This window comes from Polypterus senegalus, chromosome 12 (genome assembly GCF_016835505.1).
Source record: "Polypterus senegalus isolate Bchr_013 chromosome 12, ASM1683550v1, whole genome shotgun sequence".
Classification (NCBI taxonomy): domain Eukaryota; kingdom Metazoa; phylum Chordata; class Cladistia; order Polypteriformes; family Polypteridae; genus Polypterus; species Polypterus senegalus.
In genome coordinates, this window is record NC_053165.1 from 104,207,288 (window position 1) to 104,226,725 (window position 19,438).

The window sequence follows — 19,438 nt, forward strand, 5'->3', positions numbered from 1 at the left end:
TGCCTCCAATGGGCAGCAACAATTGTAGACAATAAGGGATTTGGTAAAAGCTGTGAAGTCAAAATAACAAGCCAAGGTCAAAATCTTGAATATGGTAAATAAATAAATAAATAAATAAATAAATAAAGCATTGACGTGATTCAAAGAGCAAGGTCGGGATACAGTGTAGGAATTTGTAGCCAAAAGGGGATATGTAATCAGAGCTAAATTAAGCAGATTTCCAATGGAGTCAAAGAACAGAAGAAGAATTCATAACTGGAAATGCTAAGTTGACTGGCTGACTTACCCACTCACTCACTCTTCAGCTCAGACACCATTTCCTGTTTAGTTAAAAAGATGAAATTTGGCAGGATGATACATTTAGGTCAGTAGGTATCCACTAATAAATGGCATTTCAATTAATCAATATCTAGGGGTAAGACATCCCACTACAATAGAAAAACTACATAACCGAAAATGTCAAAATTTCTTTGACTGATTTGATCGAAATTTGGGGCTTTTATAGAAAAAAGAAAATTAGACAACCCATGTTTTTTTTTATTTGTTGATACATTTTCTATTTACCGATTTGTATTAATATTATGCTAATGTACATGCTCTGTACTGTACTGAGAGCATGCTTTATGCAAACGAAGGATGGAGCAGAAGTGATTGATGGGCCGAACAGCACCAAAAACCAATAGGGTGGATGAACGAGTGAGAAAGGGGAGGTGTCCTGCATAGCAATAAAGAGACATGATTATGTTTGGTGTTGAAGAAGAATAAAGACAGAGAGATCATGAAGATTTGGAACACCAAAGTGAAACCCCTATATTGTTGATGTTACACAATTGAAAATCAAAAAAATAATCTTCACAAATATGGAACTAAAGCTTGACTTCCTCAAAATGGAGGAGGTGGTGGTTTTAAGAGTGGCAGAAGGGAAAAGGTGGGCTCAGTAGACCATATACTGGAAGAGATACCATCAAAGACAAGTCCATCACCCGTCTTTTCTTCAGAGGGAGAAAGGTAAGAGGCATTAGGTGACAGCACAAAGCCCAGATTCGGAGTGTAATTACAGGGGTTGTGTCCCAATTGCATTTGTGTGACAGCTTGTATATTAAGGTCTGAAACAGAAAGAAAAAGTTCAGGGAGCTCGATGGTTCGCAAACACCATATATAGCTCCAGTGAGGTAGAGAGAAGTAGAAGTGGTAACCTCTGTCCCAAGACAAGCTTGCATCAGCACAGTTGCTTTCAGAGGCTGACGTCCATATTCTATTCTGCCCAGCCCTTGATCTTTTGAAGGTGGAGCACATACAACTGATGAAAAGCACAAACTCAAGAAATATCCGAGTGAATGACATAAACAAATGAAAATCGCAAACATGATAATAGTGTTACTCAAATTTCACAATATTCTGACTGATTACCTGTTTTAATTTAAAAGAACACACTTTCCTGTAAAATTGTGTTTTGCAAGAACAAAAACCAAGTCTTTTGGAAGAGTAGGAAAAAAGCAGGAATTGATCTAATGCAGTCATGCTTTCATCATGAATAATTGTGTATAACATATTCAAGAGTGAATAGCTCCATTGCATCTTGCAATATTATTATTTGCACTTAAAATTTGATAGATTCATTTATCATAGGCAACTAACAATATTCTGAGATACAATTGGTTATAGCACAGGTAGGTGAAGTGAGTCGCTCACGGTTACACATTATCAGTAGCAGGATTTGAACAAACAAACTCAAGGTTTGAGATCCAAAGTCATAGCCACTATACCACACTGTCTGCCAATAACATCAGCTCTTTGTAAAAAAAAAATACTTTGTGAAGAATTGTACAGAATACAGAAAAGTAATTAGTTAATTATATAGTACACCTGATTAACTAACAACAATTTAACTGAGGCTCATTGTCTTACGAAGTTTCCTGGGTGAGGCTGGCTAACACAGATAGTGTACTAATAGGAATGAGCATTAAATGCTTTTTTTTTCTTTTAACAGGAGTCTGAAATACGGTCATGTTAATGACATCATGCATTGCACACTCTCAGTCTATTTGCTTGGGAACTGCAACCATTAATAAACATGCCAGCGTCCATAACTAAAAAAAAATACTGCAAGAGAATGTATTTTATCTTTAACCTCCTTAAGAATACTATGAAACAAAAAACAGGTATAAGTGATACATTTCTTGGTCTTTAAAATTCTAGAAACAATGTTTCTATAAAATTTGAAAGGTGAAGGAACAGTCCTATAAACGTAAAAGCACCAGCCAAATCATGACAAGAAACACTGTCTTATCAATTTTGGGGACACCATACTTGTCTTTTCCCAAAAAACAGCACCTTCAGTGATTGACATTCTACTATCTCTGCTACACCAAATAAGGTACTATCTACGTATATACCGTAGCTATACTATAAAAATCATTTTTTCAAGATCGATTTTTATTAAAAATTTAGTATCCCTTATTTTGTGTTTGTATTCTCTGCTGCAATGATAGAAATGCATTTTTACAATGAAAAGACCCATCAACCCAGAATTTCTAGTGACAAAGGATGGCAATGTGGGAAAGCAATTTGTTCATGCTACAAATACAAACTTCCTCAAAAATTAGTTTAAGAAACTATGGTTTATTCACTGTAACAAATATACATTATTCCAAGTAAAAAAAACACCCAAAAACAGAGATTCCAAAGTCCCAGCAACAGTTTCCTGTCATGATCAAGAAACCCAGTAGTGGCAGCAGTAAGCAGGGGCAGATCTACCATGAAACTTCAGGGCCCTCAATCCCAGAGGGTCCCAGAAGTGACTTTGGTCCACATTGCTTCAAAATTTTGATGCTGGTTGTGAAAATTCTGATGCTGGTTGTAAAAGTGTAGGTCCACCTCGGGTAGTGAGATCTTCAATGTCTCTGTTACAGCCATGAAGCAATCACCTTATGTGTAATCTGAAAAGGTATGATTGGCTTATTAGTGCCGACTGCACTCTATAAAGTATTTCCAGACAAGGAGGAGTCCATGTGTCTTTTAGAATTGCTGGTTTCGGCTCCATTGCGTGGAGACATCGCTCTTCTCACAGGATCTCTGAAATCACTATTTCCTCATCAGCTGCAATACAAATAATCCTCAGTAGTTCCAAACAATAAACTGCCCTAATGCAATCTAGACAACACTACATCTTTTACATAAGTGTTTAGTTTCTTCATTGGAAGCGTGTCTTTCAAAAACAAGTGAATGAAATTTTAGTCTCTTGTTGCACTTTAGGCACACCAGACGCTTAGAGTGGGATATCCCAGAATCTACTTTACATTGAAGAGATGTGACGCCTCCAGTGCTTGAAACTGAACTATAACCATGGGACCCCAGGACCACAAAACAGATATGAACTGTCAAATGCAGATTTCCTTCACAGAGGTAACATGATTTACAGAACAGAATTGATGGTTCATGCTCATTTTAAATAGGGTAACCCCACCACCAGTGACTAAGGCGCCAGGTTCTCCTTCATGCCAGGCTGTGAGTTAAATTTAACAGTGATTTAAGAGCCCTCACAGACTTTTGACTCATTCCCATTATTAAATGCCTTCTGCTGCTGGAGCCAATGCACTCTGTCATCTGCCTATGTTTTTATACATTGCTCTGAAGCAGGACTTTCATCGGTAAATTCCCACATTGCATTCCAGACATTTTAAAGTGGGAATTCTCTTTTGTCCATTTTCTGTGACTCAGACAGGAAGGGGACAATAAGGTTTCAACACATCAGGTTTTGCCTTCTATATTTCTTATTTTAATAATGTACATCTTAATCTGTCTGAAGTTGAGAGATTTTATTTAGATCAGCATCTACATTTCTTTTTAATGGTCACTGGGTTTAGGTCCGTTGCACCTAATATGGTTTACTTTTTACATTAGAATTTATATAAATGCAAATTATCTTGAAGATATCCTTCAATCCATCCAGCTGTTATCAGGCTTGCTTAATCCTTTGCTTGCAGCATCAGGTTCAAGGCAAGGCACCGAGTCTGGACAGAGTGCCAGTAAATCCTACAGTTTAGAATAACCACTTAACCAGCACTGCATGTCTTTGGGGTGGGAGAGAAAAACCTACAGAGACACAGAGAGACTGTGCACACTACGCAAAGACGTTCACCAGGCTGAGATCTTAACCGAGAACTTTGAATTTATAGCAAGCATGGTTTTCATTCATTCCTTCATTTTATTAGTTGTACCTTGATTTCCTGGATTAAATTAATTTCTATTCATGTCATGATTTGTGTGAAAATGTAATTCAAGTCTTTAAAATTCTCGGCAACCTCAATTTACATCTCTCTAGGACAATGGTTGCTTCTTTTGTTCCTGCATTTTTTTATTGACTATGACACCATAGAGACCCATCTTACTAAGTCTGATCCATTTTTAATACACTCAAACAAGGTCTTGTCTACATGTACCCAAGAAATTGTTTATAAAGCGTAAAAAAGCAAAAATAAAAAATTGCAGGAGATTCTAGAAAAGACGTGTTCTTGAGTCAACTTATTTGCTGTGGTGCCTGCACAAGGTATCGTCTCTAACAGAGCCTAAAACTTTAATAAGGTACTGTTATATAATTAATTAATGGTGTGGGGAGAACAGGGTCCCTGTACCTTGAAAGCACACTTTATTATACGGACTTTAGCCTTTTCATGGATTCATCCCTATCTAGGAAGATTATTAATAAGATATCCAATTAACTTCTGGAATTCTGTAAGACTCATGTATATGCAGTCAAAGTGCAGATTAGATTACGTGAGCATGAAGGTAAAGAGCAACTATATAAGAAGAAGTATATTCAGGAAAAAGAAGAGGTGTTATGAGGTTTGATGGACATAGACCCACGTCCTGTAGAAAAACATGGGTGATTATACAGTGCGAGTGCCACAGGGGATGGATGGGCATCCTGAAGGCCGATTCTTTGCCCAGACAGGATGCCACACTGAAGGATGAGAACAGGAACCCTTAACTGGCATGCAGACCAATACATTGGAAAAGACAACAGCTTGTAGATACTATGTCCCCCGATATGCTGGGGTACAGACACCCAGGGCTTTGAGTCTCCTTTGGACACCCACAGGGCATGATGGGAGTTGGAGTCTTGGAGTGTAGCCTTGCTAATTTCGGTGGGTGTCACCAGGGGGAGATGCAAGAAGATACATTCCCTAATTTTTGGGACTTCTGTTTGACCCAGAGGTGTTTCCGATGAAACATGGCCTACCCCCAGACGTATTCCAAGGCCAAAAATAAAAGGAGCTGCTTCACCTTTCCTAGGAGAATCAATGTCGGGAGGCAGAGGATGAAGCTCATCATAGAAGTGGAAGGAGAGAGAAGGTACTGTAATGTTACTGTGGTTGAGGTACTTTGGTTGTTCCTACCTATTCTTTAGGGTACAGTAAGTTAATAAAAGGGACAATATTTTAACCCTTGACCAAGTTGGGTGAGATGATGTCTGAAGTTTGGGGCTCAGTGGTGCCCCATACTGGTTACAACAGTGCATTTTGAATATATATAGAATGCCTTTGGGAAACAGATTCAGAGAACTGTTCCTAGTATAACATCTTCCATATCTATCCTCCATCCACCCATCCATTATCCAACCCGCTATATCCTAACTACAAGTTAAAGAATTATTCAATAGCTCGGATTGGAACTGCAATAAATACAGAATAAGTAGGCCTTATCTAGCTTTCATGATTTATCTGCGAAGTCACATAATTTTACCGGGTGGACAGAATTGCACAAGCTGTTTCTAAATGCTGGGGCACCAACCAGGTGTCCCCATTTAATAGATACAAAGTAATAAGCAAAACTATGTTTGAATGCACTGTTAAATGAAATTCACTGCATGTAGGCCACCTCCACAGAAAAGGGGTTCTGTAATGGAGGGTCAGGTTTCTCATAGGAGCTTGCTTCAGGCCAAGTTCACATACAGAAAGCAGACATCCTCCTCTGGGGACACTCAGGTTTTAGTATAGCTCTGACTGGAAGCGCAGGGTTGGCTTTAGACATTATGATCATGTGAATTGCCTTCACCTGGTGGGCTTCTTTGGGCTGCAGGTGTAAAGGGAGAACCTAGTAGCACGAGCGCCCACTCTTGTTCCATCTTGGTACTGCTTACCTCCACGAAGGAGCCAGGAAGGTGATCTCAAGGTGCACATGCATGACAATAGCTTGTAGTAAGTATTTTTTATATTCCTTGTGAGTGACATTTCTTTCTTTTTTTCCTGATAAAGTTTTACTGTTACACACAATTTAAGACAACCCAAATATTTTGATGTTATTTCAGTGTTAAAATGAGTTTGATACTGTAGTTATGTGATTTGGGCAGCCATCCTTACTATTTACAGTAGAATTACCAGAACCTATGAGAAAACTCGTAAATCCCACACACCTTAAATCCGTTCGCACCTCTCCTTCAGTGTCTTTTGTCCTGTAAATGTGCTGATTAAGACAAGCAGCAAGCAGCCTGCTATTCCATCCCCCCACCGTCGCAGAACGTTCACAAAGTTCTCCCAGCTCATGCCTTGTTTGATTATCTGGGAGTGAAGTGCTGGAGTTTTAGAGTGGAAATAATAGATCGTTATTTGGAACACATGCATTACATGTGCGTTCCGTTTCTACAGTAATCTGTAAACACATCTGTAAACACATTGTTAAAACAGAAACTTTTTCATATTTTAGTAATAAATGTTACAAAATGTAGGCATAAACTATAGAATGTGTGATGCCTGAAGTCCAAAGATCAAATAAACACTTTCACAAAAGGTTCAAGCACAATACAACAGCTTTCATGGCATAGTGGTAAGATTTGCTGACTTGTAATCAAGAGTCCCCGGTTTGATCCTGACTGTGTCCTATATTTGCCATTTTCAGTAGTGAGCTGCTTGTATTGTTAATATCATACAGTACACACATACATTTGGTTTGCGTCTCTAACAGACCGTGTACATTTATAGTACTGTACTTGTAAAAGTTAACTTTTTTTTTTCACTTTTATTCTCTCAGTCACGATCACGATACATACTACCGCCATAAGGATCTGATGCTGTTAGTTTTTATTTGAAACTGGGAATAACTGTAGATGTGAGTAGTGTTTTGAGGCAATGGAACTGGACATTCTCTGATATGGAGGGATAAAAGCTGACACACAAACGCTGGTGAATCTACCTTATTCGTATCTCACTGTCACTTTATTTTTTTTTTATTCAGTTTTATTGAGTGTTCCTGCTCACACAGAATTAGTATGCATCTTATGGTTTATGATGTAAAAAAAAAAACCAGAGAACTAATATGGTACCGAGTATATATATGATATATATTATATATGATATTTGGAATTATTCATTTTATGACCTTTTATGAGGTCAGTTCAGTGCTATATGCAATCATCAGATTCAAATGTTAACAGTTCACACACACGCAAGGACCGCCCTTCCTACATTTACGATATGAGTACCTGTTGCAATGCGCACACTTCTCTCTATGCTGTGGTTTCTATTACACACCTGAAAGAAAGAGGCAATATATGTGACATTTTGAAGAAATCATTTTTATGACCTATATCGAATGAATCAGAAAACATCATCGCACTAATGCAATATTATTTGAAAACGACAGCGTCAGATCAGGTCTGAATTTATGCTGGCGCTATTACTCTTAGATCAGGAGGGCGGGGCGGGGATTGGGTGGTGGTGTTAGAGCGTGATTGTGATTGAGAGAATTAAAACTGAAAAAAGCAAATTTTTACCAGTACCATAAATTTATACCCAATGTCCCATATGTGCCTCCTTCTTTGTAATAGAAATCACAGCATAGAAAGTGTGCACATTGCAACAGATACACACGTCGTAAATGTAGGATGGACGGTTCTTGCAGCATGGAGAAAAAAAAAGAAAGAGACATAAAGGCTACTGTGTTCTTGGGAATCTTCAACAATGCAGAAATGTTTTCTAGCCTTCTCCAAATCTGTGGCTGGGCACAATCCTATCTTTTCTCTAAGCTCTGCCAGCAATTCCTTCAACCTCATGGCTTGGTTTTTGCTCTGAGACACATTGTCAACAGTGGGGCCTTCTCTAGACAGGTGTAAGCCTTTCCTAATCATGTGCAACAACACAACATAAACTTTAACTTTATTATCCTACTAGACATTAAGCCCGTTAAAATAACGGGCGCTAGAACAGTAGTGCATAAACATTAGTAGGAACAGTCTATATTAAATGGCAAGGGACCTTGTATGTGGCTGTAATATGCGTCACTGTATTGTGTGCCTTAAATTTTCTCTCCCAGTAATACTGGTTTGTATTTCCGTAAAATGCCTGTAATTTTGTCTGACAGTAATACAGTGGAACCTCGGTTCACCGAAGTAATTTCCCCCATAGGATTGTATGTAAATACAATTAATCCGTTCCAGACCGTACAAACTGTATGTAAATATATATTTATTATAGTTAATTATACAACTGAATGCACAGCGTAATAGTAAACTAAATGTAAAAAAATTAAATAACACTAAGAAAACCTGGAACAACAGAGAAAACTAACACTGTAAGAATTCGCGCTATAGCCTTACAACCCGCTCGCTAAGAACACTTTTTTTTAATGAGATTTAAGCACAGGGAAAAAAATGAACATTTGAAAAATCCGTAATTTAATAAAGAACCAAAAAAAGTAACAATGCACGCGCGCGCCTGTGTGTGTGTGTCTCTCTCTCTCGCGGGCCTGCGTGTGTGTGTGTCTGTCTCTCACGTGTGTGTCTCTTAAGTGCGCGCCTCTGTGTCTGTGTGTGTGTGTCTGTTTGTCTGTCTCTCTCGCGCCTGTGTGTGTCTGTCTGTCTGTCTGTCTGTCTGGCGCGCGTATTTGTGCGTCTGTGTTTCCCACGGGCGCCTGCCTGTCTTTCTGTCTGTCTGTCTGTCTGTCTGTCTTTCTTTCTCGCGCCCGTGTGTGTGTGTGTGTGTGTGTGTGACTCGCGCACATGTGTGTCTGTCTGTCTGTCTGTCTGTCTTGCTCGTGCCTGTGTGTGTGTGTCTGTCTGTCTCTCTCTCTCTCTCTGCACAGGGAATGCACAGGAAAAGACTGAACACATGCTGTGTGGCCCCGCGCACAGGGGTTTTATTAAAGAGGATATGTCAAAATTAATTTGGTTTGTGCATCAACAATAAGCGTACATAGACATAAGTTTTAAATATTAAAAGACAAGGAAGGACAAAAATACAGTATAAGGAACCACATATGTCTGAACACCAACATGCATGCCTGTATTAAACATAAATACATACATATGCAAATGCATATACTAAAAAACTTTACGTCTACCTTCTCAGTGGTGCTTATGAACCTGCCGTGTCAGTGATGGACGTGTATTCCAGTTTCCTGTTCTCATTAAATAGCCTAGTTGCTGAGGGTACAAATGATCTTCTATATCTGGAAGTTTGTATTTGATATTGTAAGAATCTGTTTAGTACCACCAATCCAAAATTAAACTTGCAGTGAAGTGGGTGTGTGGGATCATTGTGAATTTGGTGGAGCTTTTTATGAGCCAGGTCCTCATAAAGCTGTTGCACTGATTTTCATGCCACCCCACTGACCCTACTTGACACTTTAATTAGACATTGAAGTTTGACCTTGTCTTGGGTTGACATGTTGCCAAAGATGCAGATTAAGCCAAAAGAAAGAACATTCTACAGAACAGATAAGTAAAACATATGGAAAATATGACAGTTGTTCAATTTACATAAGAAAAACAGCCTTCCCTGGAATTTTTCAGCTGTTTGTAAATCACTTTCTTTGAATTGTATTTGTAGGATGTGATTTGTTGTACTTCTTTGTCATTTATTTTCATATGTGGGACCTATGTCTTTATTTTCCTAAATTTGATGACCATCATCTTTTTAGGTTTTTTTTTTGTTGTATTTATTACAAGGACATTTTTAGAGCAGCATTTGGTTAAGTCTTCTACATCTCTGTCAAAATCCTGACTGGACCAAGAGTCAGCCTGGCCGCCACCAGTGCCAATGTTGTCTGCATATTTCTAAAAAGTACAGGCTGGTGGTGACACCCAGCAGTCATTTGTATATAAACACAACACGCAACCCTGGGGCATTCTGATATTGATGGTATTGATGGTTTGTGGAAAAATCTCCAAGATCATCAATAGAATGGGATGTACCTGAGCCATATTTCAAGTGTCATAGCAAAGAGTCTGAATACTTGTGTTAAATGTTATATTTACGTTTCTTATTTTTAATATATTTGCAGGAATTCCTAATGTTCTGGGTTTCCTTTGTCATTCTGGGGTATTGAGTGTTGTTTGTTGAGGTAAACATGAATTTAAACAATTTTAACATAAGGTTGCAACATAACAAAATGTGTAAAAAGGAAAAAGGGTCTCAATCTTTTCTGAAGGCCCTGTAGTTTATTTAGCCTACCAGAAGCCATCTTCAAACCTTCTCCAGGCCCTCTCCCAGCACTATAATCCACCACCATGGGTTCTCTTGGTTATCCTGAACAACAAAAGGTAATTAAGAAAACTTGGCTCTTGCTGCTCCACTTGTAATAAAAGCTGTTTTTGTCCTTTTTTTCCTTTCTTCCACCTCCCCTCTTTTAAAAGGAACTTCCTGGACATGAGTTTCTGTTTTTTTGTTTTCAACGCAGTCCTTAAAACAGAATAACTTATACAAATACAGTAGTGCCTTGTACTTCAAATTTAATTCATTTCAGAAGGCCGTTTGAACTCTGAATCGTTTGAAGTCCTTCTTCCGTGTTAGAAATAATGGAAAGTGAATTAATGTGTTCCTAGACCATAAACAATTTTGGTAAACAGCTAATATGACCTATTTAAGGTAAAAATAACACAATTAATTGCCCAAAATAGTAATTTAAAACATGAAAACAATAAATAAAATATGCAAATACTGTACTGTATAATAAAATGAAAATTGCTTTTCCTGTACCTTAGTGAGGAGTGTTGATGTCCCATGTGGCTGGTGGAGAGGAAGGGAAAGGATACTGTTTGGAAGGGAAGTTACAGATCTGCCACACAAGTACCACTTTCATGGTTCACGGTAAGTTCTTATTTCACTCCAATCGTACATACTACGGCCTTCCTCTTAAGCCTTGTTGTTTCCACACTATACTTGAATGCTATTGTTAATATATATATATATATATATATATATATATAGTGGTTGTCAGTTATGGAAGGACCAGGGGAGAGAGTACTTCCAGTACATTTTCTCCCCCAGACCAACAGAGGACAGCTCCCTTGATTTTCACTGGGGCCATGGGTCACAAGCATAGAACTTCAACTGTTGGGGCCCATGGTCACCACCAGGGAGTGCATGGTGGCAGCACTTCTGCCACATCCATAAATGCTGCCATAAGAAGCTTGTTAGGCATGTGGAGTCCTTCTGGGCACCCTATAAAAAGAGGCCAGTCACCAGCATCCAACAGCCAGAGTCAGGAGGAAGAGGACAAAGCCTATGTGGAGGACTGAAGGCGGGTAAGAAGGGACTGTATTCGTGGTTTGTGTAATGTTCTGGACTGTGTAAATTAAAGTGCATGTTGCGTCAAGGTAGCTGTACCCGCCTGAGCTTCACAATATATATTATAAATATATATATATATATATATATATATATATATATATATATATATATATATATATATATATATATTGTCACACACATAATCATAGGAAGAAGCCGAATGGACCAAATGAAGGTAATTCCATACAAGGCCAGGGAGTGACAGGGTGCAGTAAACCTTCCTCTGTTATTTCTGCAGACTGAATATAGGAAACTCTGCCTGATTCAGTCCTAACAATACCATTTCTGGTTCTGGCTCCAAGGAACTTCCAGTTCCATCCTCAAGAACATCACTTCCAGTTCTGAACCTCGATGACATCACTTCCAGTCCCCTGCCTTAAAAGACCAGCCAAATTCCATGTACCTCAGTTCACTCTTGGACTCAAATCTATGCACATTAATGCAATTTTCATAACACTTTTGCAGCCAGGAATAATATATGCGTGGTTGCCCCAAATCTTTTTTTTGTGTGTGTCGAGGCTGGTTCTTTCACAATATATGTATGTGTGTATATATATATATATATATATATATATATATATTGTCAGGGATGCCAGGGGCCATGACCCGGCCGGGACGACATGAAGGACATAGGGGCCCGTGGTCACCGCCAGGAGGCGCCCCAATGCCTTGGGGACCTGTTACCCCAGCACTTCCGCCACACCAGGAAGTGCTGAGGGGAAGAGTTAGGATGGCGCCCGGAGAGCTGCCAGGAGGACAGCTGACACTTCCGCCACGCTGGGGCGTGGCCAGAGGAGGCATGCTGGGAAAACCTGGAGCTCATCCGGGGACTGTTTAAAAGGGGCCGTCTCCATTCATTCGGGGCTAGAGTCGGGTGGAAGAAGGCCGAGGCAGAAGAGAGTGGAGGTGGCCCGAAGAAAGGCATTTGTGGCCAGGACTGTGTTTGGGGGTTGTGTGCACTGTTTGGACTGGGTCTTAGTGACCATTACTTGGGTCTGAGTGACCATTTATTGTAAATAGTGTATTTAATAAACGTGTGGTGGTTTGAAGACAACATGTCCGCCTGTCTGTGTCCGGGTCGGCTCCACAATATATATATATATATATATATATATATATATATATATATATATATATATATATATATATATATATATATATACATACACTAAAAGTAAAGTGAAAAAGCACTAAAAACACATGAGTATAACACAGGAGATGCTTTCACAGCGAGAGAAAGAGGTGACTTGGTTGCATAACTGATGGCATTTATTGTCATTGCGTAAATGTCATCTGTTACTGCATTTTTTCACTGCGAACACAGTTCTAACATAGAAGCATCATTCGAACTCGATCAGATTTCTCTCGAATCTAGCATTCAAACTCTAGAACGTTCACAGAATCGTTTGAAGTGTGAAACACTACTATACTAATAAAGACAATGTTACAGCAACAGTGCAGAGAACAGTACAGCCACAAGTGACTTGCTACACAATGTCAAAGAAAGAAATTGAAGAAGATGAGAAAGACATAAACACAGAATGAATCCATCTCAGGACCGATATCTTCAGGAAATGTGCTTGCACAATTGGAGGCAGCATTTTCTGGCACGGTCAAGTCATCAGTCTTGTGTTTTTTACCTAATGAAGTCCTTTTTTGTTTGTATTGAATACTCACATTCATATTTCAAGTGTGGAAATGTTGTTCATAATTGCCTAATAGTCTTTTACTCCCAATGATTAAATACGCTTCAATTTTCTTTAGTAGAGAAGACCCCAATAGTTGAGTGAGCCCCTTAACCATTTTTAGGGAATCAAAGTTTATTTTGTGTTAGCTTCAGCAGTTTGTCAGGTGCTCGCCACAGCAGCAGGTGTATTATACTCACCTGGCTCAGTATGCTGAAATGTTAATTGATGCACCATCTAATTTTTCCCAGCCTCATTTGAACTTTAAAGGATTAGCATCAAAAATTAGAAATCATTCAATGTGTCAGTTTCCTTCATCATTTCTCAGTCTGCTCTGGAATCTTGCCAGCTCTTTGCAATGCATTGAGTCTGCAGTTTGATATTTCTGATAAATTAGAATGCCCCCACCACCTTTACTTTTTGAAAGCTGCCTGTCCAGAACATTTCCTCCTCATTTGCTTGCTGATGAATTTGTTCGAGTAACACAGCAGCCGATCAGCCTGAAACATTCCCGGGCTGGCTGTTCCTGACCTCATCTGTCTTCTGCTACATTTGATCAGCAAAATTAGACAAGAAGATTGTTGAAAGGGGCGTGAAAATGGACTGTGGCACTCGGCGGGCTGGCTCAGCTGTCTGCAGGCAGACAGAGGCACAGCTTCTACGAGTAAACAAGAGGGCTGAAGTAAATGGTAATGGCATTAGTGAAGGTAGACAAACCTTTGGTTATTATTGAATAGGGCAAGGAACATAAGGTGGAGGGATCAGATAAATGAATTTCTTTACCAGCCACCTTACTGGATCTGGTTCATGGTTACATTCATATTGGACTTTTTTTTTGTTTTTTGGGAGAGATTCAGCTATCTGAGGTATGATGGATGACATATGTGTAGTTTACTTTTCTCAAATGTAGCAGGAAGAAGATATGGTGTCAAAACAGGGAAATTAATTTTACCCAGGCATTTGCATACTTTACAGTAAATTAATTGAATGGATGTCTCTCACCTCTTTGTTGTCAAATCTTAAAGGTAGGGTGAAACAAAGTGCGACAGTCTTTGAAATACTAACCTTTTGTCATATGTAGCTGCATTTTAAGAGGAGCTACCACACACATATATAGCAGACTTGAAAAGACCAACACCCAACTAGAGGCTGAGGTTCAGATTCTCACTTTAGTTTTTCTCTAAGGATGGATGAGCTTCTAGATCTATCTTTCATTTCTTATCCATGCAATTTATTTTCAAATGAGTTTTCCTTTGAAGGATTTTGGAGAATGAAACCTCAATGGAATGCCACTTGTAGGGAACATTCATGTACTTACCCTCAGTCATTTAGACCACTTATTCTAGCAGGAGAGTCATTAGGGTGTTGGAAGGAACCAGAAAGGAGAATATGGAAAATGTCAAGAAATATCACACTGCATGCTCTGAACCATATGCCTTTCCCTGGACCTGTGCAGTCACTGTGTTAACTACAGTTCCTCCATACCACCCTTCTCCACATCCTCTTGTGAGGTATGCATTGTGTATATGGATTATCTTCCTCCCCATTTACTAAAAAGACAGGGGGGTCTTCTCCACATTGATTGTATGAAAGAGCACAGAACAAGGTTCCATCAACTTATTTGGAAGTGGCGAAGTTCAGAATTCAAATTAGGAGTAATGGACCTCACTCAGCCTTAAATTAAAACACCAAAACCAAAAAATGAAATCTTAAAGCCAAACGTAAATATAACCAAGATCAAAAGGGCATCACCAGTGACATCATAACCACATGAAGGAATTACACGCAGCACCACATCTGCATTGTCGCACTGCCACATAAATTTGTTTCTGGCTTGTCTTTTTGTCTCTCTATGTGAATCTTGTTTCTGTCTGAGCACACTGTAGGATAAGATGGGTGGGTTGGATAGGGAAGACCTTTGTGAGGTATTGTGCGACAGGAGTGCCATTTAAACGGACGCACTATTGAAAAGGAACGCTAAAAGGTAGGAAGAGAAAAGGAAAAAAAACAGCCCGACGGAAAAGATGTGTCCAATCTGAGGCCAGGAAAAAGATTGTTTCTCATGGAGCACCGCAAGTCCGATGCAGTTTGGGGTGGCCACCTCGAAGATTCCTGATACACTGAGGGAAGTGTTCTAGATAGTGGATGGGATTGGAATCAGTGTGAGCCATAAATCTTTTATTCTGGGATTGGCAAACTGAAACTGAAATATTTGGAAATATGATAATCTGATAAAAAGACTAAATTGAGTGGATGTTGTGGGATATTTTTGGGGGTACATGATTTAATGATATTTGTTTAATGTATATATTGGAAGAGGGTGGGCGGTTTTCGAAATCGTTTTATATACGAGGAGTTTGTGGGATTGTAGATAAAGTATTAATCACATTTTTTGCTGCACATTTTCTCTGGATCATTTTTTGCAAAAATCACTTTTATTTGTGGATGTCATTTTCTGGGCTGTGGAAGGGGTCTGAATACAGTTTGAGGTTGACCTGCAATCATTAGTTACATTTTCACTATAAACTTAGTGAAGCGTAGCGGTTACAATCACTACAGCATCATGCGATTAGCAACGGGTGTTATTAATATAAACAATACGGCAGCATTATTGTGAGGTAAAAACTTACATCCACATATTTGCTTATGCTTGTGGAATATCCATTTACAATTGTTTCTTATGTTAGAGTGTTTAGATTTTATCACAATCAACTTTTATGTATTTATAAGTATCAGTTAAACACATTTTAAAAGCTTATGAGTCACCTTGCCCTGTAATGGCATCTGTTCCTTTTAGGTGAATTGGAAGCAAACTGTTATTGCCATATAGGGAAACATAAGTGTCTTGGTTTACTTGCCAGTATATAAGGACTAACCTTATTCTTCAAGTCAGAAGACAAGAAGGTGTTACCAGCTGGACTCTTCAAATCTTCTCTGCAGCATTGTGTGGGTTATTTGAGATTTTTGTTTAAGATAAAGAGCCTTAAGAAAGAATAACAATTAGCAAACTTAGAGCCTACATTTTCTCATGACATGCATAGCAAAACAAAGTGGTGACATAATGATCCACAAATCCAAATGAATAAAGTTTAATAGCAAAAAAATTCAATCAAAACATTAATATAACATGGTCATGTGGTTTTGACAGATTATTTCCTTTTGAGTATGACTTTTGTTTATACATGACAATAAATCAGTGGTGTCTCTTTGCTTTCCTCTCTGTATGTATATGTGTGTGTATATATATATATATATATATATATATATATATATATATATATATATATATATATATATATATATATATATATTGTGACCACTGCTGTAGGGGGACGCAGTCGCCCTTCAGAAACTCCCTCTTAAACAGTTTTTCAATGGGAAATAAACACACTCTTACAGCTTCACTTTGTGGGATCAGGCTTTAAACAATTAAAAGACCGAGCCATGGCTGTCCTGTGTCCTCACTCGCCTGTCTGTCTTCCCCCAGACTCCCTCTGCTCAGGCTGCTGCTACCAAGCCACTGCTCACCCTTGATGAAAAAGACTTTGTGTTCTTTTGTGCAGGAATTGGTGTTGAAGCATCAAGTTTGATAGCTGCTCCTTGCGAGGTCAGATCACCTCTTAAAGAGACTTGTGTTTGTGTCTACCTGAACAACAATAAAGTTTCTTCTCCTTGGAAGACCTTCTATACTCTCCTGTGCAACTTTGTGACCCATGCTTGACAAGTGGCGCCAGAAGTAGGGTGTTGCACAGATGGATACTCATTATGCTCCAGAGGTGTACCCTCAGTATATTCCCCTACATCCGGACCCGGAGGATCTGTGACCTCTTCCCGCTGTTCACCAACGAGACCTGCGGAGGGTTTCCTCCTTGGCTTTGAGTACACAGCAATGTTGATGTGTTGGGGCAGGCGAAACTGGGCTGGCATCATCACCCTGTATTTATCTGGGGATACCCTGCTGGTCTTCCCTCTTTAGAAAATTGGAGATTATCAGTTCTTGAAGCAGCAAATTCTTCTCTGTACAGCTACAAGCTTCCTTGCCAAGGTGCGTTTGGTCTGGCTTTGGCAGTTGGACCCTGACCGCTCTATCTGTTTTCAGCTGCAGGACCTGCTTCATCTTATCCAAGGCAGATTCCAAGGAGATGCCATCAAGCACATAGTGGAAAAGGTCACCATCGATGCAGTGCTGTCCAGAATAGCTGAAGAGCTCCGGGATGAGCTGCTACGCACAATATTGAATCGCTGAACGTCTTGGCTCATAGACTGGAAGGCACCAAGGCAAATTGGAAGCAGGGAAGAAGCTCTTCTCTGGCTCCTAGCCCTCCACAGCCCCCCAAACTCCTTCCTGTTGGCAATCGCCACTTCTTAATCGGGTGATCTGCAATCATGTAAGGGGTTGTCTGATTAAACAGCTGGTCATCCCCGCTGAGCGGAGACAGATAATATTGATGATAGGCCACGCACACATCTTGGGTGGTCACCTAGGCGCTGAAAAAACAGTCCACAGATGCTACCATCTTTCATATTGGGGGAGAAAGAGTTAAAAATCCATTGTCTCCCCCAGTCCTTCTATTGCACTGGTCTTCCACGTGGGTAAGGGACCCTATACCATCCCAGCCAGGATGCCAGTCCATGTGTACCATCTATTACTATATATATTGTGGAAGGTATTCCGACACAGACAGCCAGACACCGCTGGTTTGCACCAAAACACACGTTTATTATTTACGGTTTCCATATTTACTAGTGCACACAACCCAGTACTCTGTACCAAATCACCCTTCAAGTCCAGTAACCTCAACAATGCCTCTCTCTCTTCTGGCTGCCTCCACTCGTCTCCTCCAGGCTTCGTCCTTCTTCCACCTGACTCCAACTATCGAATCCTTTTATGTCCACCCGGATGTTCTCCAGGTGCCTCCCAATGAGCTTCTGCCGGCACTCCCTGGTATGGCGGAAGCGCTGAGGACCAGGCATCTGGGCGGCCCCTGGCGGTGACCACGAGCCCCTATAGGGTTGAGCGTCCATGCTTCTTTCCCGTGGTCCCCATAGCCACCAGGGCGGTCGCCCCCTCGTAGTCCAGAGGAGGCGTAATCCCTCCTTTGGTCCTTCTGGGCGTCCCCGCTCGCCACAATATGTAAAAGTGAAGGACGCCACACAAGGACTGCCCGGAGTTGTGCAGGGCATTGTCGCGCCTGGAACACTAGATGACAGCCCCACTGGGTTCCAGTGTGACCATAGATTCCCATAGGGTATGCGGAGAAATGGAGTTCAGCAGCTCAGCCCTGTGCAGCCAGGGGCACTGGGGGGTGGGAAGAACCCTGCTGTGTCGGGTTCCAACTGCACCCGGAAGTGATTTCTGAGCCATAGTTTCAGAACACCAGACATGCTTCCAAATATTATATAAAAGTAGCAGCCCAACTTCGATCAGAGTCTAGAGTTGGGAGGAAGAAGAAGACAGATGTTGCGACAGGACTGGAGGAGAATGAGACAGAGAGCTGAAGAGACAACAAAGTTGCAGACTACTGTTTGCTGTGAAATAGGGTTTATTGCTGTAGTGTGGGAAACACTTACTGTGAAGGATTTCACACAAAATAATGTCCTTTGTGAAGAGCAAATTTATGTTTGAGCCTGTGTGTTGGGAGTTTGAGGAGCTGCAGTGGCCTCTGGGTTCCATTATATACAGTATATGGTGAGGCACCTCAGTTTGTGTGCTCATGTGTTGTGAGCGCTGCCATTTTGTATTTTTCTTTGCATGGTTATGGCTATGTTTTTTATTATAAATATTTTATTGAATTGCCTTCAATCAAAGTAATCATAATAATAATAATTAAAATATATTTATATACTGCATTTTCCTTGCTCTAACTGCATTTGCAGTTTATTGTATGAGCAAAATTTAGCATTTTTTCAGACAATGATTTTTGTTTAATGTTTTGGATTTGATGCTCGCTACTGAAGGCTCTTTGATGTTTAGACCCATTCTTGTCCTTTGTCTTCCATCTCTCAGTTCTTTTTATATAGTATATGAGTATCTGCATCAATCATTGAACACATACTAACATTTCTGTTTTTTAATGGAAGTATCAAATTGGTCAAGACAATCATTATTTTGTCAGACTCTTCCAGAAATTTCACTTTATCGTCACCACTGGTGATGCAATTTCTGCAAATGAAAAGTTGCAAGTC

General features: G+C 39.9%; 1 long non-coding RNA gene across 1 annotated transcript in view; it reads left to right on the forward strand.

The window, feature by feature from the left end:
• LOC120539928 overlaps positions 1–19,438 on the forward strand; it is a 36,018-nt gene that overhangs the window by 8,342 nt on the left and 8,238 nt on the right. Inside the window, exon 2 of the long non-coding RNA XR_005635733.1 lies at positions 10,979–11,084. This is a non-coding gene — a long non-coding RNA (uncharacterized LOC120539928). The remainder of the gene's footprint in view (positions 1–10,978; positions 11,085–19,438) is intronic.